This window comes from Hippichthys cyanospilos, chromosome 5 (genome assembly GCF_059441005.1).
Source record: "Hippichthys cyanospilos isolate Australia breed blue-spotted pipefish chromosome 5, RoL_Hcya_1.0, whole genome shotgun sequence".
Taxonomy (NCBI): domain Eukaryota; kingdom Metazoa; phylum Chordata; class Actinopteri; order Syngnathiformes; family Syngnathidae; genus Hippichthys; species Hippichthys cyanospilos.
In genome coordinates this window covers 26,160,841-26,185,078 of record NC_142373.1, presented here as the reverse complement: position 1 = coordinate 26,185,078, position 24,238 = coordinate 26,160,841, and the positions used below count along the sequence as shown (strand labels likewise).

Genomic DNA, 24,238 nt, shown 5'->3' with positions numbered 1-24,238 from the left:
GTTAGCAAACAACTAACAACAACTACTAACTATAAAGTGCAACCTCTACACAAAATAACACAAACAGAATAAAATCTCATCGCTTACAAAAAATAGGCAGTAGCGTGCGTTATCAACATAAATGATAATAAACTATAAATATGAGCTTACGTTGTCATTCACTACGTCACCGTAACGGGCCGAATGACGCACAGAGAACGTAAAACAGGAAACGGAAATGCAACGCTACCCAACAAATTAAAAGCATGCATTTTCATAATAAGATAACAAAACGTCACGAACTCTAACGCTTGAAGAATTCTTAACATAGTTATTAAATAATATTACTTAGTTATTTGATGAATACAGTACTGTATAATGTACTTTTTTTGCTTGTTTAATTTGTTTTCCATTTTTGCACATTTTTTAAATTATTTTTTATTTTGAAATATTTTTAATTTTTCCTGGAAAAACCCACGAAGTACTGAGACCGCGTTATCTGAGACCTTGAAGTAGGAGGGATCACTGTAGATGAATTCATTGCTACTGTATTTGCTTCACATGAACAATGCGCACATGGCTAATTAATATGGTAATTTAGTCATGTATATTTTGTGAGAGCAAGCAGGGATCCTCAGGAGACTAAATCAATCCAGGAAGTCGGTAAGTTTAGCATCAACAATGTGTTAAAAATATTATTTTGAATTGACTTAAATTGTAACGCCGAGATGGATATCAAAAAGTTATTTGCCCGGATCAACGAGGAATGCCGTCAATGAAGTCCTAGCTATCTACGCATCACAAGTCCGTCTTAAGTTGATGCTAAGTTAGCTAACGTTATTCCTTGTGTCAAGACAACCATGTTCATTTGTTGTACGAGCTGTAGGGGGGAATTTGTAGTGAGTTTCAACAGCATGAACCGATGATCATCTTAACAACACCACATTAAAACCCATAAGAACCCAGACCCATATTCCTTTGAAGGAAAATTATGTGGTATATAACACAGACCAAGTGGACCACATAAAACACATGTTTGATGTTTTTTCTTTTTCAAAATAAGAGTTGTTCATACCAAAGATCTGCATTGTTACATATTTGTCACATTGGGTGTTAGTAGTAAAGACGTTCTTAATTTAACTTTAAGTAAACATGACCATTCTTAGTGCTCAGTAACATGAAAACTGCCTTTTTATTTGCATTTTAACAACATATATCAAAGTTCTGACTTTAATAACAAGATTTGACATAAATTTATTCAGCTTTGCTTAGTGCCATGTTTTTCAACCACTGTGCCGTGCCGCGAGACACTGACAGGTGTGCCGCGGGAAATCCGTGGTGGTGACGGAGATGTTTCGCTAAGTGATGGTCGGCCTCTTCGTGCCTGCGTAAGAATGAGGCTAGTAGCAACCTCGGCCTCGAAGCTCTTTTGTGGCAGTGTATTTCTTACACCAAGTAGTTTACAGTCCCGGCGGTAGATCAACCATGCATTAACCAGACCTAACATGATGGTGTGCCAGAACAAGTAGAGGTACCATCTCCGTGACCTCATGTGGTACTTGCAACTTGCAATGAATCCATCAAGAAGATCTACCCCTCCCATGAATGTGTTGTACTCCCTCACAATGTGTGGCCTTCTGGCCTCTAAAAATTTCTTGTCTGCTTTGCTCCAGCGTCGGACATTATCTTGAGGCTCAACTGCACTGTAGGTTGAGATCAAGGTAACAGATTTGTTGTCAAACCACTTGGCCAACCTTTCTTCTTTTCCCACCCTGGCGTCAACAAATCCTCTTCCTGCCTTGGCAAGACTTTTCTCATCTTCAAGCTGACACCCTGCCAAGCGATTGCCACGCAGAGTTCCCACAAAGTAGATCTTTCGCTGAAGAAGGTTGAGTACCAGTGGTGCTGAAGAATAAAGATTGTCGGCAAACACTTTGTAATTCTGGTCTGATGGAAGAGGTTCACAAAGCTTGACCACGACATCACCTCCCATGCCAAGTGAGGATTTTTTCCCAGTGCCACCTTCATAGACTGTGAAATCATAAAGGATTCCTGAGGAACAACAGCAACACCAAATTTGAATTCCCCAAGGATGGGGCTTGCCCTTCACATACTGTGTTATTGGACTGTGTGTCCCTCTGAACAACACTATATGCTCATCAATCAATCAATGCTCTTCTGCAGTGATATCCAGACATTGTTTGCGAAACATATCCAACCATGGCCAGATCTTCCAACACTTATCTTCTGCTTGCCTGCTTGATACGTCGGTGTTGCCAGTGAAATGTAAAATTACCAGCAGGTTATGGAAACGATTACGTGACATGACATCAGCAACCATGGGACATCTTGTGTCATTTTCCCAGTACGCACGATTTCCCGTCAGTTGACAAAGACCCATTCGCAGGTAAAGACCAATCATGATTTCCAGTTCCTTTACAGTGGTGTTCACATTGTTGTGTTTTTCCGACTTTGGTACACTGTACAAATGTATTCGTTCTTTTAGTAATTCAAGCATTTCTGTTGTTATGAACTTTCTAAAGTACTCGAGGACTAAGAAGAATGTCTGGAGGTGTGTGGTCCTTTGAATGTGCACTCAGGGGTTTCAAAAGGTTTGTGCCTCCAAGAAGGGTGTTTTCTCCCTTGGACAGTTCCTTCTGTTTCTTGTTTTTTGCCTAGGTTGGACTTTTTTCGCTGCTGTGAATCTACATTTGGTTGTCGTACATCATCAGATGTACTTAATTCACTATTGTCTGAATCATAACACTGACTTGACTCACTCTCCATGTCTTGCTTAGTAGGACTGCAAAGAGGGTAATCATGGTCTTCATCTGAGCTATCACATCCCTCAAATTCGAGTGCATCGACACGAGTGGCGCGTGTTCTTTGGCATTCTACAAATGTACGAAAAATGAAAGAGTATAGACTACACATTAATTAGGCATTTGCATTTTTATGGGATCAGCATAAGATAGTAAATTGTAAAATTTGTTTTCTAATACAAATAAAATACTTCACCATTATTTTATATTTTTGTTTGGTCAGTACACACGCGTTGTCTCAACAGCCAAAACGAAGAGAGTAAAGTGCGCAATTGTGGTCATGTGCATCATCTTGCTACGTGACTTTCAAAATAAAAATTAAGAAGGATTGTTTAATCATTTAAATTAACTCTGAAAATAATAGTACCAAATTATATTTGGAATCTTTTAATCTTTTAACATGTTTTTCAGTCATGCTAATCTATTTTGTATTTTTAATGACTAATTTATTAATAGGCTTTTGCATTGGGAGGTGCATCTTAACCAGGGTTACATACAGCTATCCTTAAAATGAAAAATAGTGGTCTGTTTTAGTGTTTCAATTTTAAAGTTTGATTAATCTTGAGTCTTCTCAGAATACCTCCACGTACTAGCTTGTTTGACTCTTAAAATATGAATTCCATTTGTCATTCCTAAGTCCTGCTCAAAACATAAAACTACAAAAAAGCTGGAAAGGAAAAATCACATTTAAACCCATTTTGTTGTTAGATGCCTTTTATTCTATTATATTATGCAGTTTTATTTTTTGCCCATGGAAACAATCTAGTAATTATATTACACTAATACAAAAATTGATAACACAGTCAGATTGTACTGAGCATGAATAAAAAGTACGGCATAGCCAAATGATGTGACATTGAAAATAGTCCACAGTGCTTTCAATAATCAAGAAGTGTCTGTGTGTGGGAGGGAGGTCTTATTAGGAGATTCGATTGGGTAATCACATGCATGTTGAAAAAGCGGATGCACGCACAATTTCATGTGGTTTAAAACCCCCGCTGTCGCTGGCTAAGTCCCTTGTGACGCTGCATCAAGGATTTAATATTCTGTTGGCATAATAGCAAGAGAATATTTTTGTATTCACACAGAGATTGCCTCTCTTTTTAAATATATGTAAGATGTACTGGCCCTTGAGAGTGAAAAGACTGATTGACTGCTGCCGTTTCAGCTGGATAGCTTCAATCATTGTAAATGGATTTTCTTAATGCCCAAGTAGCTACTTCATAGATTTGGCTTCTGAGGAGGCGCAGCAAACCCATTTAGCCGAAATGTTGCTGACTGCCAAGATACCTCCATGCATTAACACGCAATTTCCACCGCACTACTCCCATGATTTGGTAATCTTTGACATATTATTTTAGAGCTGAGTTGATGCAACTCAATTAACATATAATCGTTTTCAGAGATAGATGTGTTAGTAAATTTTGCCAATGCATCATTCTGTTGAATGGCCACCTGTCCATCATAACTTCGAACCAAACCAAAACGTGCCATTGTCATTCCATTACTCCATCATCGTTATCGTAACCACACTTCCGTCATTAGGAAATTACATTTGATTACCGTCATTTTAGGATTGTTAGTAAAAAAACAACAAAAAAAACCAAAACTAGTTACATGGGAAACAGTGTGATGGATGCGTTCATAAATCGCCTGTATATTTTACTGGCCCATCATTCCCCATCCTGCTATTCTGTCATCATTATTTTAATAGTGATTAAATTGATGCTGTAATTGCAGTCTGTTAGCTATTGAAGCATATTTTCTTGTATAATTTCTGAAAACAAAGCAAGTCAATACCATGTGCCATCATGGGGGAAAAAAGCCATTGAAAATCATGCACTGAGAAAGAAAAACAAGTTTTGAACAAATCCTTCTTTTCAACCTGTCAGGGTTTGGGCAGCATTTTGTGCCAATTTGTGAATTGCAAACCAGAAATAAATGTTTGATGGTGAGTTGCAGTAATTTGTCAATCTCTCCATTAATTCTTTAATTCATCAATCTGTTTGTTCATTGTGAGGATACACGGCTATACGAATGGATGTATGGATTTACACTAATCCCATCTCACATCCATCTGCCTGAGCAGCTCCCAAGTGAGAATATTGCTTTTCTAAAGGTTGTAAATCTTTATTGGACACTACTTTTCTGCAGACCACACTCCTCCATGTTGAAAAATTTGATGTGGTTTTGCAACAGTTCATTTTCCTTCCGACGCTCTCATTTTTGGCAGAGTTTGTCGATGCAAGCCAACCACATCACATTTATTTTAGACACAGGTCAAAGGTTAAGTAGGACTGTAGAACGTGAGACGAATGATAAAAAGACTTGGATTCTCAAGTAGTTTTACTTCCTCCGGTATTGGATTTTACCTTTCGAAACAATCATCTGACTTTGTTAGCATTGCCCTCTTCATTGATTGAAATGTTATCGAGTGTCTACCCTTCCCGCTTTGGGCAGATTGGCGACAAACTAGCTGCACACATGAATTCATCGGCCCATTTTCCCCATCCATTAAGAATGATACCGGCATGTGTTTGCACAATATGTTTGAGCCAGAAACAACAAACCTGGTGCGATTCTCAGGAAGCACTCACATGCAGCCATTTCTCAAATGCAATTTCCTCTTAATAGCGTCAGCCTCTCTGATATCTGGGGAGAAGCAAACATCATTTTAGGGCAGCTCAGTTACACTTGATTAATTGTTATGGGAAGGGGTAGTGATATGACAATCTCCCAGTGCGGGAACAGGCGAGGTTTATTTTTAGAGCAGGCAGCTGCCAGGAGTCACATTTTACAGAGACTCTGCGACTAGGTGGCAGATGTTGCCAATGATATATTTTAATCCAGCACACCTCCAGAGTTGCCCAAGCCTGTTGGAAGGGTCAGCAGATACTCTGGCTTCTAATTAATGCACAAGTATTGCGTTATAATGACGGCATCCAGAATATTAGCTTCCAATATGGTAAATGCCAATAGGAGACAGAGAGTGATCAGATTATGCAAATAAGGCTACCATGTTGAAAGTCTTTCCTGAAGGTTGGGCGCTAAAGTCCCGCATTAAATGAGTCATGGGACGGAATTTCAGGTTACACTGATTGCGGGCATTAGTACCTCTGCTCAGCAATAAAGGCATATGTACAGATTTAATTTTTTTTCTGGGCTTTTTGACAGATGTTAAGTATAGCAGATTAAATACCTAAAAGAGCTAATGCATCATTGGGCAGACACTAATGAGATGCAAGAGTTACAGTATATCTTCCCTTCCCAACAGAATGAAATTGTGCCTCAGCGCAAGTATCGCTAAGATATTTTCAGACAGGTGCTTCACTTTGCCTTGGGTTAATGGCGGTCGTGGCTGTGGTCCCTTGAGAAGCGGGTATACTCAAAATTTCTCTTTTTTTTTTTAAGTACAGTAGAACTCCTCTACAACCAAATCATATTTGCAGCCAGAATTTTTTCACAACAGGAGACTTTTCACTATAGCAAATCGATGTCTCGGACATAAACGTAAAATATGTGTTGCGCAATCTACAATCTGATTGAAGTTAAAAACAAAACCATCCAACATTAAAAAAAAAAAGAAATTGCCAAATTTCAAAGAGCTTTCATTTTCATACTTACATCAGTTTATTGCATAATTTCTTTCATTTTGATTTATCCATCTTTCTCTTTATTACTTTTATCCTGTCTTCAAGTGTTGGTTTGGTTTAATCTCAGCGTGGATGCACGCTTCAAAATGACATCATTTCATAACCACGCCCCTCCGTGCAGAGTCCATGCAGAACAGACATTGCATGTCTTCCTGATTTATTTATTTTTTTTTATGAACGGGAAACATGGCAGACGCTTATGGCTTATAAAAGTTTGCTGGTAAAAACACCTTTATGATTTGTCTGAAAAGGAATACTGTGATATAAATACCATTAATTACTCCTGATGACCACCACATTGGGAACTGATGTGGACTCTGCTTAGATCGTTTGAATCGACTATGATTCACTTCCTCTTTTATGGAGATGAAACACACAGAAGATGGGTAAACAAAATTCGATAGTCACCCAAATATAAGACACACCCTTTGTGGTCAAATTGGGGTATTTTCTATGTTACTGTGTGTAAGACGCACCGCCACTTTGGCAACAGTATAACAACTATAGCAAAATATAATTAAAATCATCTTTTGTATACTCTTTATATTTTCTTGTGTTCATATCTATAGGTGATGAATTTGTTCCACATTAAGTTAAGCATCTTTCAGATTTCCCACATTGTGAGTGTTCAGTGAATGCCTTGGCAGCGTACTGTTGAATGAGCTTGAAGCTTTTGCTTTTCCTCGCAATGCAGTTCAAGTTCATTTTGCCATAGATACCCAAAGTTGAGCAGCATCCGTGTTTCAGCAAGTTTGTAAGTATGAGTACGGCTCATATAAAAATGCACATCTGTGCATCAAAACATGGTTTTTGTGGCTGACAGATCAATCTTCCTCAAATGGTGTCAAGCCATTCTTGAGGGAAAGAGGCTATTGGGCAGTTGAATACTACTGAAAGGCAGTGGCGGTCCCTGACTTTCACACATAAACCTTCTGTGATGTTAGACACTTGAATAAGTACCATGCGCACACGTACGCATTACTGGGCTACACAGACTATTTTCCGGTGTTTTTAAACATCAATAAAGCCATTAAAACTTGTCATTATATGTGAGGCTGTCCAAATTTTAAAAAAAGAACAATAATTTAAAATAAATATCAAGGAAATTTTGTGAAGTCCAAATTACAAATTGCAGTTTAATATAAGAAGAACATCATGTTATGTCTTTACTATTAACTGAATGTGAATGAAATAAAATAACAAACATATTGAATATGAAACAATAAATAATGAAAAGACTTGCACTCACCAAAACAAAAGGCGGTCACAATTGATCAGTCTTTTCAATCTTTCCCGATTTTTCTTGACCCCTTCACACTCTCTTTCTCTTGGCACTGTGATGTACACACGATGTACAGTGCATCCACGCGGGTGTTCCCCAATTTTTCTTTTTGAAAGCACCATAGGGCATTGAGGAGCTAGCTTTACCTTAGAACTGAGATGTACAATACTGTATATCCACTAGGGTGTCCCCATAAGTTTTTAAAAGCATGAAAAAAAAGCATGAAGAATGTTGCGGTACTGGTACAGTACATTGGAAACAATATTTATTTTTAATTTTCATCCCGCAATCACTCTGCAACATTGCATTCTTTGCTAACCGTGATTTGTGTGAAACGTTTAAAGTGCTTTCAAACATTTTTATTTTCCTCAAAATGCAATTTTAAGGCTGCCCTTGCCCAATTGGGGGGTTTGGATCATAGCTTGTTTCCAATATTTATCAATTGTGGGTCCGTAAATCTTTTGAGACTGTTTTGTGAGAAAGGGCTAAACAAATAAAATGAGTTGACATAAAGATACTTCTGCATTTACTGTGGGTTTTAACTCCCATGTAGCTTTGGTTAGAAACAGACAAAAATCCCAAGGGAATTAATTGCTCATACACAATAGCTGCCGCTGAGCACATGCATAAATTATCTATCTGTGTGCATAGCTTCAAAACAAAAAGACATGTACTCTTGTCAGTGATAGCAAAGAAAGACCACACTTCCCACTTTCCTGAAGAGAAAATCTTGTCTTGTGAGTTTCATGTTTTTCCCCTTCTTTTTCTTTTCCTCTCCTTTCCTTTTTTTTTTTAGGCCACTGTTTTTTCTTAGAATGCAGTATGTTGCAAAAAGACCACCACTTTATTAAATAATGTAGCTCTTTGCTCCTTTTCTTTAGCTAAACGACACATATATTTAAAATTCATTAGATGAATGTTTTGTAGTATAGTACTTCCACATAGAGTGATCTCTTTTAAATATGGAAAAATTTGAAAGGAAAATAAGAAATGCCGAACTTACCGGAAAGTTTCTGATGTGGCTCCAGGAGGTTTTTATTTTTCTTTTTTTCCATTTCCTTTTGTAGCTCAGGGCAGTAGGCAGGGGACACCCTGAACTGGTTGCCAATTGCAGGGCACACAGAGACGAAACACCATTCACGCACTCCATCACACCTAAAGATAATTTAGTGTGTCCAATACACCTGCCACACATGTTTTTGGAACGTGGGAGGAAGCTGGAGTGCCCGTTGAGAACTCACGCAGGCAAGGGGAGATCATGCAAACTCCACACAAGAAGGCCAGAGCCAGCTGGATTCAAACTCGGGTACGCTAACCATGAGGCTGATGTGCTAACCCTCAAGCCGCGCATTTATACTCCAAATTGAACTTTTTTAGTGTTTGTGGCAGCACTTTTCACCCCATGCCGGGAAATGCATTCCCTGGCCTTAACCACCATTTCCATCATGTATTAATGATCTTTTTAAAAGATGTAAATAATCATTGTCCTGTATTCCCCTTACAAATAAAAGTGAAGCCAAAGCGTTTCCATTTTTTTTTTTTTTTGAGGGGGAAAAATATTCAGGCCAATTTGCTGTGTTTGAGCCAAGTGACGTACGTGAATTGCAAACTAATACTCTCCATATGAACGCCATATTTCTCCTACGACACTGCAATCTGCTCAAATGACTTCATGAAATTGCTTTTCGGGCAGGTTTAATGCATTTAATGCAGTGAAAGGAACCAGGTTTTTCTTATCAATTAATAAGTGTTATGGGTGAAAGAAAAAAAAAAGTGAATCCAAACAGAGACTGAACTCAGAGCTGTATACAAGATAATAACAAAAAAACAACAACAAACGACAATTAACACAAAACGGAAATACAGTAACACAGTATCAACAAAAATTAGCGTATTCTCTCTAGAAAAAGTAACAACAAAATACGCCACGGAGGACAAAAAAAATCAGTGCAAACTATAAAACTGAAATGTCACCGGGGCAAGGAGTCACCAATTCATCACTTCACCATTTTCATGAAGCATTTTTTTTTTTTTTTTGCAGCTTAATCTCGTAGACCTGAAGCAACAGTAGTCATTTAATAATAATGATGTGACATTATCAACAATTAATATAATAGTATTATTACTATTAGTATTATTAATATTATTACATTTATTAATTATTAATGCATCCATAGCATTTTTTTAAGTTTGAATTTGAAATGTCAGACTGTACCATGAATTATCAGCAATTTGTGCCATTTCATACAATGTCAGTGTAACTTTAATTAGCGGTTTTTTAGGGTCCTTAATCAGCGATTGAATATGATAATTTAAAGGCGGGTTTATCAAGATTCAATGTGATCATAATTTAGGATAAAGCAGTTGCAAGTCGAGACACGGTGGAGGACTGTTTAGCACATCCGTTCGTCACCGGCCTTTTCGGGTGGAGCTCGCATCTTCTCCCTGTGCCCATGTGGGTTTTCTCCAAATGCTCCAGTTTCTTCCCGTATTTTCAAAAACATGTATTGTAGGTATATTGGACACATATTTTTCCCCATAATGTTTTTTTTTCCAGCACTCAACCAAACACACAACAAGCCTCAGGTCAATTAGACTTCTTTCCTGACAATTTAGAAAAAACTTGAAAAAGAATCCAAAGCAATTATTGTCAACTCGTAGGTTGGGACCCAAAAGTAGGTTGTTGGCTGTTAGTTAAAATGTGCAGAACTTCTGCAAGCTCTGTTTCATTGTTAACTGACGTCATCTTTGTTGAGGTGCCATTGGCACACAGTCCCCAATAGCACACTGTATTTCGCCACCATCGACACCTTGTGTGTAGGGGTATTTTGTGATCACAGATGGTGCTGCGCCGTTGGCGCCGAGTATCAAATAGGGATGAAAACTTCGGAGCGCCAGCATCAACGGTGTTACATGCACAACTTATTGTCCGCTTGTTCAAACCCAAATTAGGCAATGTTGTGTGAAGACATTTCAGAGCCTCACCTTGAGGATAAAAGAACAAAGTCAGGTCCCCAAAAACCAAAAGACAAGCACAAAGAACAAGGACAAGAATAGAATAGATCGCTTTTAAGCCGTCAACTCGAAGGTCACTAGTTTGAATGGTCACATGATCCCAAACATGTGATCAATGCAACTCCTAGCGCACGCGAGGCATCGTGCCAACAGCGCCATCGGCTCTGGGGGCGGATGGCTCCCGAGAGCCAATGGTGCCCTGTCTGCGCCAGGCTTTAAAAATGCATTTTGTATTTTCAGTTGTCATGTTCATCATCAGTTCTTAATAAGGCGGACTTAAAGGCACTTTGAGCTTGAAGACCAACAGTGTAGTTGAATAATGATACACATACTTTATTCTTAAGCAATAAGTTTTCTTAAACGCTCTTAACATCTATTAAATTGGGTGGCGACAGCTACAATAAGAAAGTGCAGGTCCAGTACAGTTGAGAGCCAGTGATCTACAGTGTAGCCATGAATTATGGACCCTCTCTTGCAAGGACCCATCACCATTGTGATAAAACCGTTCCTCAAGGGCATACATTCATGGTGACAGATGAAAGCTCGACGTGATTAGGCGAGTGTTGTTTCAAGGCCTTCAGCGCTGCCGGCAGGCCGTCAAGACATGAACTCCGTCTCGCAAGCAGCCAGCCGCATTCACCCCATCGGCCATCAGGCTCATCTTTTTATGAGGGCTCCTCCTTTTTTCCTACCTCAGGCTCATGAAGGAGGAGTACATTTATGCTGCAGTCACTATTGTTGGCTCATTCACTTGAATGTAGTGGCTTATTTTCATTAGCGCTCAGGCTTGACATTTTTCTCAAAGGAAGGACATTGTATAGTTTACATAATCTCTGAATTAAAATGTCCAGACTTAAAAGTCCAATAAAAGAAATGTTCCTATGTTCTCTACTTTTCTCAACAAATATTTCTTGAATTCTAATATTCATTCTATAAAATTGTAATATTTAATTCCCTGCTGATTTTAGTCTGTGATGCCATGTCAAACTAATCCAGTGCTTCTCAAATAATTGGGCAGGCCCCCGAGGGGGGCTGCGAGATAATGCCAGGGAAGGTCCGGATGACCCCGAAGAAAATGATTTTTTTTTTTTCTTTTGCCATGTGAAGTATAAAAGTGATAAAATAAGGATTGGCATCTTTTTTCCAGGCACTTTGATGCACTTGGGTTTTTTACTGCTTAGACAAACCTTTAACCTGTATAAATGCTATAAAAAATAGTTAACAGTTGTTGGAAATTTGTTTATATTGCTTTTCCTTATCTCAATGTTAAGGTTTTAGGCATAATTATTCAATTTTTTTAGATAATGTTATTCATGGTCAGCGTGGCAAGTGTTTGTGTGTGTGTGTGTGGGGGGGGGGGGGGGGGGGGGGTGGGGGCTTTTGCAAAATATAACTGAGAAGCACTGATCTATTCTGCCATGGACCTCCACAATTAGAACTATTTTATCAATAAGACTGTTCCTTAACTGATTAGAGTTTAAATTTGTCCTCACAGGCCAGCAAGCTAGCCTCCGATGCCATAACATTTTATCGTCTTCTGATCGGTTGGTCAAACATCTTATAGTAAAGTTTGGCTAGCAAAACATATTTCAAAAAGTGTGAGAATGTTTACGCTTTGTTGCTCTGTTCCCAGGATTCAAGGTCAAATTAATTCACTATTGTTCATTTCACCAAAGATTGTGTTCTGTATTCACCAAAAAGATTACAAATGAAAATGTGCGCGTTAGTCATTTTTCTGTTTTTTATCTCCAGAGTTTAGTCGGACTATAACGTTTCGGGAACTCTGGGCCATTGTCTTGATAGCTCTGCCCACGAGCTTCAACCACTTAAGCAGATTAAGACCAAGGTGCCTCACAGCACGGCAAAACCTTTCATGCAATGTTTTTACACACTATTCCAATTTAGCATCCTCCATATCTTCCTGTGTTCATGAGACGATGTTGCCGAGATGTTGCTTTGTGCCTATCCTTACCACCATTTTTCCGGGTGATTTTTCTATGACATCCTTTAAACTTTGCTTTCATCATTACAGCTGTTGACCTATCCCTAAGCTATAATGGAAGAAACTGTATTCTAAGCAATGTCCAAGAAAAAAGGTTTTGGGAATACCTATTACTTGTCCATATTGACTTTCAGAAAGAATTCTTTGCCAAAAATACGTATAAATAATATTATTGTTTCAGAATAAATAAAGAAAAATCCTCCTGTTGCATAGTTTGAAATGTTTTTTCTGCATTTGCATGCTGAAATTCACTACGGCGAACACGCCTGCAGTGAAAGTCAAGCTTGGTTTGGACTTGAGCCGCCGGCACCCGTCTTGCCGCACTGTGTACTCAAAGTGGCTTTTCCCCCCGCAGTCGGACAATATTCTCCCATACTACAGGTGGCAGTAAATTCACTCCACAGCATAAAAACAACACTACTCTATAACAAAGGTAGAGAATCTTAGTTGATTCATATAATCTAAACAGACTTCTCATCTTTCCCCAATGTGGTGCTCGCAGAGAGTTGTTTACAGTATTTATATCACAGTATTCTTTTTCAGACCAAAGGTGTTTTGTTTTTTTTTATCGGCGAACTTCCATAAGAAATAGTTGGTTCGCCAAGTTGTGAATTTGTAAAAAAAAAATCCAGAAGATTCGCATTGAGCCAAATCAGTTCCGGGTAGACTCCACATGAAGGGTGGTGGTTGCGGAAATAACGTAATTTCGACCGATGCAATCATGCGAAGGTTAAACCAAGCCAACACTTGAAGGCAGGATAATAGTAATAAAAATGAAAGATGGATTAAGCAAAATGAAAGACATTATGAAACAAAATTATGTAAGTATGAAAATGAATGCTGATTAATTTCTTTTAAATGTTGGATGGTTAGAGCTTCAGTCAGATTGGAGGAATTCTATTGTACTACTTTCTGATCTAATGATCTTTATTGCGATCATCTGTTCTGGATCCGAATGCAGTGGGCCCCTCGGTTTATGGGATTAATTTGTTCCGTGGTTGGGATCGTAACACGAATTCGCTGTATGGCGGGCTATCCAAACCCATGTTAATTAGCTAATGCGTGAAAAATCACTGTTACAAACATCACAATAGTATATACATATTAAAAATTGGTATCAAAATAGTATACTAACTGCTACGCTTACATGTATATACTTAAAAAACATAAGGAATAAAAAAAATATATATAATGGATTTATCTACCTTTGAGTGACTTGACAAGCTTGTTATGACCATATTCCCAAGTGAGGGTCACCTAGCCTAAGCTTGGCTAGTTTAGCCTTCTTTGTATTTCTTGATTGTCTCCAGCTTTGTTTCCATTTAATGATCAATCTGGCACAACATTTTACATGGACATCTCAATGCCCTATTCAACCCAGTGTATTCACAATATCAGAAGGATTAGCCACTCCATGGCACAGCAATGACAAATGAGCAATTAATTAGCATGTACAATTCTGTCATGCCAGTATTATGCTAATACAATAGATCTGCTCTCATTGATAAGTCACTAAGATGCATGAATATCATGTGTTGGTTGTGCACGAGCTTTCTGGATTTTGGAATCAATTTTTTTAATTTTGCAAAGACAACCTTCGGGACAGTTTCAAATGGAGTCACCACCCATGGAAGGGGTCAAATGGGTTGGGTGTTGTGTTAGCTGGATGGCAGCCAAAGGCAGGAGACGTCACAGTCCTATTCCCTGCTACAGAAGTTAGCTCTCTCTGGCCAGGATGGAGCCTGAGCTGGTGTTGAAGAGAAGTTCTTACTTTAGTCCGGCTCACCTTCACACAGAGCAGGTGTGGGCCTAGTTATTGCCCACCAGCTCAAAGCCTGTACATCGGCGTTCACCCTAGTGGACAAGTGGGTAGATTCCCTCTGCCTTCGAGTGGAGGTATTGGTCCTGACTGTTGTTTATGGCTACACACCAAACAGAATTCAGAGTACCCACCCTTTTTGGACTCCTTCAAGAGTGTGCTGAAGAGCCCTCCTTTTGAAGACTCCCTTGTCCCGCTGGGGTAGTTCAATGCTCATGTTGGCAATGTCTGTGAGACTTGGAGGACCATAATTTGGAGGAACGTGTTGTTTTTTGGGGGGATTTTTGTGCCGTGGATTGTCCAAAATGAACATCATTTTCAAACATACCTTGCTTAGGCTGTTGTCCTTGTGAGCGACTTCGAATGGATGGATGGGTGTACGTGCACAATAAATTATATCAACTTGAAAGAACTGTAAAATACAACATAAAAAAAACAGCAGATGAATAAAGGTGGAAAATACAGTAGTATTACATAAAAACTACATTCAGCAAACTGTCTCAAGAGGATTTCAAGGCAGTAAGCAGTAAGCAAGTGTAAGCATAGACTATCAATCACCATGGGGTAAACTGTATTAACATCCTAAAATCCAGCAATGGCTTGGCAAGTGAAAAAACAAAAACAAAAGACGAGTGTTTTATATATTGTATGTATGAAATGTGGGTAACTCTATTGTTGTCATACAGTGTGTAGCAGTCCTTATGCTCAACCATGGCTGTAAAAAATCCACTTATTTGCATTAGCAACAGCTTTAAATCATTTACCCTTGATGTTTTGAGCATTGTCTAAATTGCCTGACCAGAGAATTGGCTTTTTGCATAACGTGCTAACATCTATCTCTCTATCATCTGATCAGTCAACGGACACAACACTACGGTATTTGTATTCGGTGAGACAGATGAGAATAGGTTTGACACTGTGTCTAAAGGTTTTTGTTGTCATTACCATACATAAATAACAAATAGCACTTCATTGGTATGCTATTTTCATGGCTAATGTGTTTTCTGTCTAAAATATTCATTTGTTATTGCAAGGCCTTACATTTTTATGTGTAACGAAATACTTAGTTTTATTTACATAAAAGCATTGTTAGTGTGGCATACTATAACACCGGTTACAAAGAATTGGTTCAGACATTAGTTTTTTTTTACCCATTTTCAAAATGGCACAATATTTTTATTTTACATTTACGACTGAACTTTTTAGTGTTGTGAATGAATCTGAAGCCATTCATGCAACTCAGCTGGTTTTTCGCAATTGAAAAAAAAAAAAAACTCATTAAAGCCACGGATGCACATTGTGACTTTTAACTGCCACTATAAAGGCCAACACACATCGTTCATTAGCCTCTCTGCATGTATTGGCTCATCCATCAATGATGTCTGTGGTAATGCAACTATGCATTAAGTATAAAAAGTGTTCCCTGCTAAAATTATTCACTTTTTTGAAGGGAGCAAAATGCCATCTTAGTATGTTGCAGTATTTCTGTTTGGCATTAAAACACATTTTACATTGTATGGACATTTATCTTGTTACATAGCATTTTAAACAGCATTTATTATTATTATTATCATTTTATGAAGCTCAGCTGCAAAGAGAATGTCTAATCCTGTGTGACTGCACAATAAATGATCTCTTACCAAATTGACAAGAACTTCATCATAACACTCGGTAGCTTTATTTTCTCCATGAGCATTTAAGACATCTACTTGTGGAGTTCATTTTATGCACAAGCCATTGACAGGTATTACGATTATCTTTTTTTTTTTTTTTTAGAAAAATTACTTAAAATGTATATTATAATCAATCTATGTAAAATGTAGTGTTTAAATGACTTATTTAAACGTACTATTATCAATGCCAAAATATAGCAGTTATTTCTATGCATGAGGGTTTTCCTGTCAAAAAATACACAATTTCATATTCAAATACAACTTATTTGGGTACAGATGATGTGGCTTAGCGATGCATCACCAAGTATATGTGTATGTGTGTGTGCGCATGTTTTTGTGAAAATGCATCAAGTCAAAGGGTTTGTTTGACAATGAGTACTGTTGAAAGATGAATGTGTCAAAACTTTAAATGCATTTTTCGCAGAACTAGGGATTTCACCTTGGCAAAATTCAAATTGCTGTACCGTCATCATTGTGAAAATGTGTCTCATATATATATATATATATATATATATATATATATATATATATATATATATATATATATATATATATATATATACACAGCGGGCCCCCGGTTTACGAACTCTCTCTTTTACAAACTTTTCGTCTTACAAACGTGGACCACAGCGTTTTTTGTCCCCCTCTTACGCACAAACCTTTCGACTTACGAACAATCAAACATGTCTCAACATGCCGGTCAATGTATCCGTGCTATTTATTTCCGCTTTGCTACATCAGCAAAATCAACTGTTTTCGCATGTCACGGTTACGCCGATATGCTATTGCTCTGACAATGTCACAGTCACTGTCTCAGTCACGGTGTCACACGGAGATGCCGAGACACTATTGGTCGATTAAGTTCACAGTCCTGGTCTCAGTCACGGAGATGCGGATATGCTATTGGCCGACGTCACGTCAATCACAGAAATGCCGATATGCCATTGGCCGAACGCCTTCATCTAGCTTGATGGCACATCTGGTCGGTGTGTTGTGAAGACTTTGCAAACTTTATCTGTTAGACATGGCTTCTAAAATTGCAAGTGGCGGTAAAGGAAGAAGTAAGAGGATGATGACAATGGAAACCAAGCACGAGATAATAAAAAAATACAAAGGAGGCACACGCATAGTTAACCTTGCTAGTGAGTATGGCCGTAACCGCTCGGCAATCTTCTCAGGGCAAGACTTTCCTTGCCAGGGGACGGACCTCGGTCGACAACAAAATGGAGAGGCTTATTCTATTATGGATTAAAGAGAAGGAAATCGCCGGTGATATGTTCTAATTTGAGAAAAGTTCCTGTTTAAGAAAATAAATAAATAAATTCTGCGGGTTGGTTTCTACTCCCCTTTGCCTCCACCCAGCTCAAGTCACGTGGCCCCAAAGGTAAATGTCATTTTTCCTTTGTATATTTATGTTATTTAATTTAACTGTACAGTAGATTATGTTACTAATTTTTAATATGTGTATGAAGTCGTGATGTTTTTACCTAAGGTTTTTGCATGCGTTGCACGCATTCACTAATTAACATAGGTTTGGATTGCCCGTCATACGAGCAATTCGAGTTACGAGCGTAGCCGCTGAACGGATTAAGTTCGTAACACGGGGGCCCACTGTATATTTATATATATATATATATATATATATATATATATATATATATATATATATATATAGGTGCAATAGCCAATCGAGTCATAAGATCGCCATCTAGAGGCCTCACGTAGAATATGACATAAATGGACGCTCACAGCAGGAAGGCTGCGCTATATTGGTTCACTTTAACGGTGGACTAAAGAATAAAGAAGAATAGTGGAAGTGGAATAAAGTTTTTTTTTTTTTTTTTTAAAGGAAAAACATGTTGCTCAAACAGCTAATGTTAGTGTTAGCGTACATCAAAGCCAGACCTGCAGATGCCTTCCATTTTTTTAAACCCACAAGGGCTGAAGAGCCTAACGGAGCTTGGACCGACGCGACTTTCAGCATTGGCGTCCATTTCATTACAAAAGGATTTATTATTGAAAATGAAACGCGAAGACAAACTCTATAAGCAAGTCATGAAAGTCATCCTGTGGGAAGAAAAGAAGAATGGATTTTGTACTGAAAAAACTTGGGGACAGCCGTTTTGTGTGATTTAATGTGTTTTTGTCATTTTATGTCATTCATATTCAATTGTCATGTTTGGTTGGGTATGGTTGTTGTGAAATTGTGGGGTTTTGTTCATATTTCTGTTTCTTTCACGTCTGACTTTATCGTCTGCGTTCCCATTAGTTTGATTTTGTCCACCTGTCTGGTGATACTTTGTCCAGTTTTGCTCCCTGTTTGGTTCTGCCTTATTTCCTTGTTAAAACTTCCTTTTTTGAGCCACATATTTCTCAGTTTTCCTGCATTTTTTTGGGGGTCCCGTTCCTTCCTCCTCCCAACTCACCATGCCCAGACGTGACCCTTATATTCAATTGCCATTTGTAATTTAGCATACAATCTTGTTAAAGCTTGCCTGCTCTTGAAGGAACTTCATAAAACTTCGTGTACACATGATTTGAAATTATTATTATTACTTATTGTAAGTATTATTTTGGCACGCAGCAGATACGTTTTACCAGCTGATGCGGGTTTATTGACATTTAAATGCTCTGAAATTAGCCTGTGTTACCCAGTAAGGGTATTTAGTTATTTATTCGAGAGTTATTCGATGACATGGACTGCGATGTATTTTTGTCCCCTCTTTACGCCTTACGACATAAAAAAAAAACAACTTCTCCTCTCAAACATGGTGGACGTGTCTATTAGGGCAGGGGTAGGGAACTCCTTAAGAGTCTCCCTCGCCTGTCACACCTGGTTCACATAATCGGCTCATCAGCAAGCCTTGTGGAAGCCTGATAATGATCCTGATCATTTAAATTAGGTGTGTTGAAAGTGAGACATCAAAAACAGGCAGGATATGGCTCTCGAGGAACCGGAGTACCCTACCCTGTCTATTAGGGGCAACGCTCTCATATGTCACTACACACGTGACTGCTTGCGTCATTACAATGCTGGTCTGCTATTGGCCGGCGTCACGAGGTCACGAAGATGCTGGTCTCCAATTGGTCGGCGGATGGGGTCACCAAGATGGCTGCCTAAAGACTTGATCCCGTGTGAGAGTGCTTTTAATATCATATTTACTGTGCATCTTAGTGCTTAATTCAAGCTTGAATTGGTTCGCCATGAGTCCCAAGATTGGTAGTAAAGAGAAGAGTAAGTAGATAATGAGTATGGAAACCAGGCTGGGGATAATCAAGAAATACTAAAGGCTAGACTAGGCTAGGGTAACCTCACTAGGGAATATGGCCATAACAAGTTAGAAATGTCACTCAAAGGTAATTAAATCCTTTCTTTATTTCTTATTTATGTTATTTAATTTTATATGTGTATTATATATAAGTAGCTCTTACTTTACTAGTTTGATGCCAATTTTTTAATATGTATATACAATTTTGAAGTTTTTACCTGGTGTTTTACATGCATTAGCTTATTAACATATGTTTGGATTGCCCGCCATATGGCATTATTCGCGTTACGAACTCAACCACGGAATGAATTAATCTTGTAAACAGGGGGCCCATTGTGTGTTTGTGTGTGTGAGTGTGTGTATGTTTGGTTTTTAGTTAATTTTGATCAATATTATGATTGATGTCCTAATAACTGATAGGGTTGGTGACGAATGGTGGAATTTTCATGCTGGTCCATCTCTAGGTGTACAGTAGGCCTGTCTGTAGTGCACAGTGACTTGGTGTTGGGTCTATTTCATTCTGCTGTATTTGGGCCGAGAAAAGCAAGTACTGCAGTGCAATTCCATGTCAGCCAGAGGCCGCAGCTTTTTTCTTTTTTTTTCTTATTATTTCAGCAAAGAAAAGAATTTTAAATTAAACTCTTAATACACTGGAATCCAGCAGAGCCCAGCAGAATATGTGATGTGTCACTCTCTTTTCTTTTCTCGTGTTGCAGCAGCCAACGTCTCAAAGGGCGTTTCATCAAGAGCGAGCATGAATAATGTATTCATTCTGTACAATTGACGCTGCTGATTGGAGTGAAGGCATGAACCAATTTTTGTATTCTTCTCGGTCACTGAAGGTCAAAGCATATTAAAGCCAAGCATGTTGTTTCGTCATTTGGCTGATGAGCTCGGCAAAGTCAAAGGAACTGACAGATTATGTCGCTTTTCATGGCAAACAAAAGCATTTTTGTGCGCTCGTCTTTCTGCCACAAATTGCTTTTCCTATAATAATGAAATATGAACGCCAGTTCTTAAAACATCAATATGGCGATAGTGGTGAATTTGCGCGGAGTTATCGGGGCTGATAATTGCTCACTTTGAGTTGTATTACTCTGGGAACCAATTCATTTGTAATTGTCACAATATTTGCTAGTCCCATGCAAAAGTTCTTTCTGGGCGGAAAGTGAAAATAAGAATAATAGTGAGTGAATGCACAGTGACATGGAATGTGTTTCCATGGAAACCAGTCATCTAATTATTTGCAAATTAAATGACATTTTTCCTTTGTGACATTTTTTCCTTTTTTTCCTTTGTGAGGTATTTATGCTGTCGTATCCCACACCAAATTTAAGTGTATCAAAAAAACAATATGAATTCAAAATAGTGATTTATGGAGAAAAGCTGGACATAAATGGAATATTCCCCACAAAATTTCCCACAGATAATAGTTTACTTTTACTACAATTTTTTTGCCTGATAATGGTTCTCCTTCCACCTGTATTGCTGGGCGGTGCATGCGCAGAGGAAACCCCCACAAAATGTTGCTGCAAACCTTGATAAAAACACAGCGTTTATAAAGTAGCCTGCAAAAAAAAAAAATTAAAAAAAACATTCACAAGCCAGAAAGAGAATGTACATTGTTCTCTATTCAAGACATAGAGCGTGAAACGTATGTAATTCCCCATCAGATTGAGTCAGTTGAGTGGTCGTACTGTTTCGTTTGTGTCCTCAAATGAATCAGTGAGTCAAACATGTCATTCAGAAAGAGTCATGAGGGAACAAGCTGCCGTGTCTTGGGCGACTCAGTGTGAAATGGATGTAATTTTCCATTCACAGCAAGTTAGTGAGTTATTGTACTGCTATTCTCTGATATGTACTGCCATCACCAGTTCAGTACTGAATGTGAGTGGCTTGTTCACCTTGGAAAGCGGAATGTTACCATTCTGTGAACCACCACTCGTTTCACCACTTACTTTCATTAGCATTTGTTAATCTAAGCTAACAGGTGATGCAAACAACAAAAGAAACACGTACAATTCCATAAAGATTTATATTAAATTTGAATTATTGATCATTATATGGATGCACAAATAATGTCTTGTTCACCACATACTGTACATCACATCTATTATGATTTGTTAATACACCGGGTTACGGCGTCCCTGGCTTACATTTTTTGTCAAGGTACAAGTTTTTTTGTCCCCGCATTTTTCCCACTTTAAGGCATCAACAATAATTACAAAATTCAAACTTGGCAGTCAGTGTGCATGCATATGACTGCGAGTGGTCTGCTATTGGTCGGTGTCACGGCGTCAATAAGATGCTGGTCTGCTATTGGTCAGCGTCACGGTGTCACAGATGCCAATATGCTAAAGACTAGATCTCGGGTGAGTGCTTCAAATATAGTATTTATTGGGCATTTTATTGCTTAATTCAAACTTTAATTGGTTAGCCATGGGTCAATGGGAAGCTGGAGATAATCAAGACATACGAAGAAGGCTAGAATAATGTAGGCTAGGCTACTCTAGCTAGGGAATATGGCTGTAACTTGCTCAAGTCACGTCACTCCAAAGGTAAATAAAATTTCATTTTTCATTATTATATTTTTATTTATGATGTTATTTAATTATATGCATGTATAGTATACATACATAGCACTAGATTATTTTGTTACTAATTTTGAATATGTATATACAATTTTGATTTTTTTTAAATACCTGCGGTTTTATACTGATATTAATTAACAAATAACCAGAAGTTTTTGTTGCCTGCCATGCGACGATTTTGCCAAATGATCCCAACTCCAGAACAGATAAATTTCATATGGTGTGGGGTCGCTGTATTATAACAATAATAATAATGATAATAATGATCACATCCATCCATCATCTGTAGCTGCTTATCCTCAGTGCGGACACAGGTTTGCTCGTGCCTATCCCAGCATTCTTCGGGTAGTAGGTGGGGGACACCCTAAACTGGTTGCCTTAACTGATTCTAATGATTCAGTTCACTTAAAAGAACGACGATACCCATCACTACATCACAGTCATAGACCCTTATGATGAACTCAAAATTTGGATCCAGTTTTCCCTTGCCCGGTCGTGGGTCACCAGTGCCGCGCCTCTGGAGCCAGGCCTGGAGGGTGCGCTCACTGGCGAATGCCTTGTGGGCGGGCCTGTACCCATTGAGCTTGGCCGGGCACAGCCCAATGAGACGACATGGGTCCCCCCTCCTGTGGGAGAGGCCAAAAAGGTTGGGTGCGAAGAGAGTGGGGTGGCATCTCCTTAAATGGATCATTAAATGGATCAATAATTTGTTCTTTGTTAAATTCAGAAGTACTTAAAATAAGTACCGAAAATATGTACATTTAAACCTTCAACCTCGCCACAGCAAGGGGTGCGTCATAGAGAGAAACAAAGCTGCCCCGTGTTACATTGTGATAACAGTGATGTCTTCATGGAGTAAACGGAATAAATGAGGTGCTACAAAGCCTCACTCTTTTTTTCATTTCAAGAAGCAGAAATGTTGTCAGAACGGTTATATTTGTGCTCGCAAAATTATTATGAATACTTTCCTAAGGCATTCAAATATAGTCATGCAGAATGGTTCAGAAACCCAAACTATGAAATACCGTAACCCAACTTTAACCCAAATACTGACAACGTTTTAACATAGCCATTGATACTACCAAAAGCCCAAGTGCTTTTATGTGAACCAATAACCCAATCGACCCACCGACTGACCAACCAACAAACATCAATGTTCTTGTCACTGACTGTGGAACTATAAATTGGATGATACCTGAATCATGGAATATTTTCTTATTCTTAGGAAACAGACCTTGCCACCCATAAACACTTTGGCTTAAAAAAAACGGCTTTTATGACAACATCAATAGATCCAACAATGCAAACACCAAATTCAGACCACTGAGCCTGTTTTCCCATAACCATAGAATAACTTTGACGTTCTTCAACCGTAAATCCTAAACCATCTTTCAAAACCTATCCGCTGTTAATTTTATACACATCCTACCCAACTCTATCTTCCTTGGCCCACATTCCTCTACATTGTCTAATTTCAAACTGCAGTATAACTGACATTCTGCATCTCGCTAAAAAAAAAAATCCAAGACATTCTCGTGTCAGTTAGACTCAATGCCTACCCACCCTGTCAAAACCTCCTTGTCGTCCATCATCACCAATTTATTCTGCTCTTCTCTCACTACTGGCTTTGTTTCTTCGATTCTTAAAACACCTGAAATAACTGATTTTAGAAACCTTGAAAACTTTTGCCAAATCTCTAATCAATCATGTCCTAAATCCTTGAAAAAAATGATTGCCAACCTTTTTTTTTTTTTTTTTTTTTTACCAACAATATTGTGACGAGTTTGGTTTAAACTTACTACACTGCCTTGCTGAAAATATAAAAAACAAAAAATGAAAGTGGATTATAGACTCCTTACAATCTCATTCTCCTTGTTATCAGTATAGGTGTGGACACTGCCTATCACAACTGAGCTCAGGGTCCAATATTGTGGTGTCATATGCCAGTCCATTGTTGCTACCCATGAGTAGTTTGCCATTTCAGCAAAAAAATGCACTTAGTCTTTCCCAGCTGACTTTGAGCGAGGTACTCCTGGAATGATTAGCTAATTGCTGGGAACAAAGACAAAATTAATCATTCACTTTCCAAAAATCTATTCATCCACCCACCCATCCATCCATCCATGCAATGCA

The 24,238-nt window shown here is 38.4% G+C and overlaps 1 pseudogene; it reads right to left on the bottom strand.

The window, feature by feature from the left end:
• Positions 1–1,237: 1,237 nt before the first annotated feature.
• Positions 1,238–23,694, bottom strand: LOC148424138 (uncharacterized; annotated as a pseudogene).
• Between the last annotated feature and the right edge of the window lie 544 nt (positions 23,695–24,238).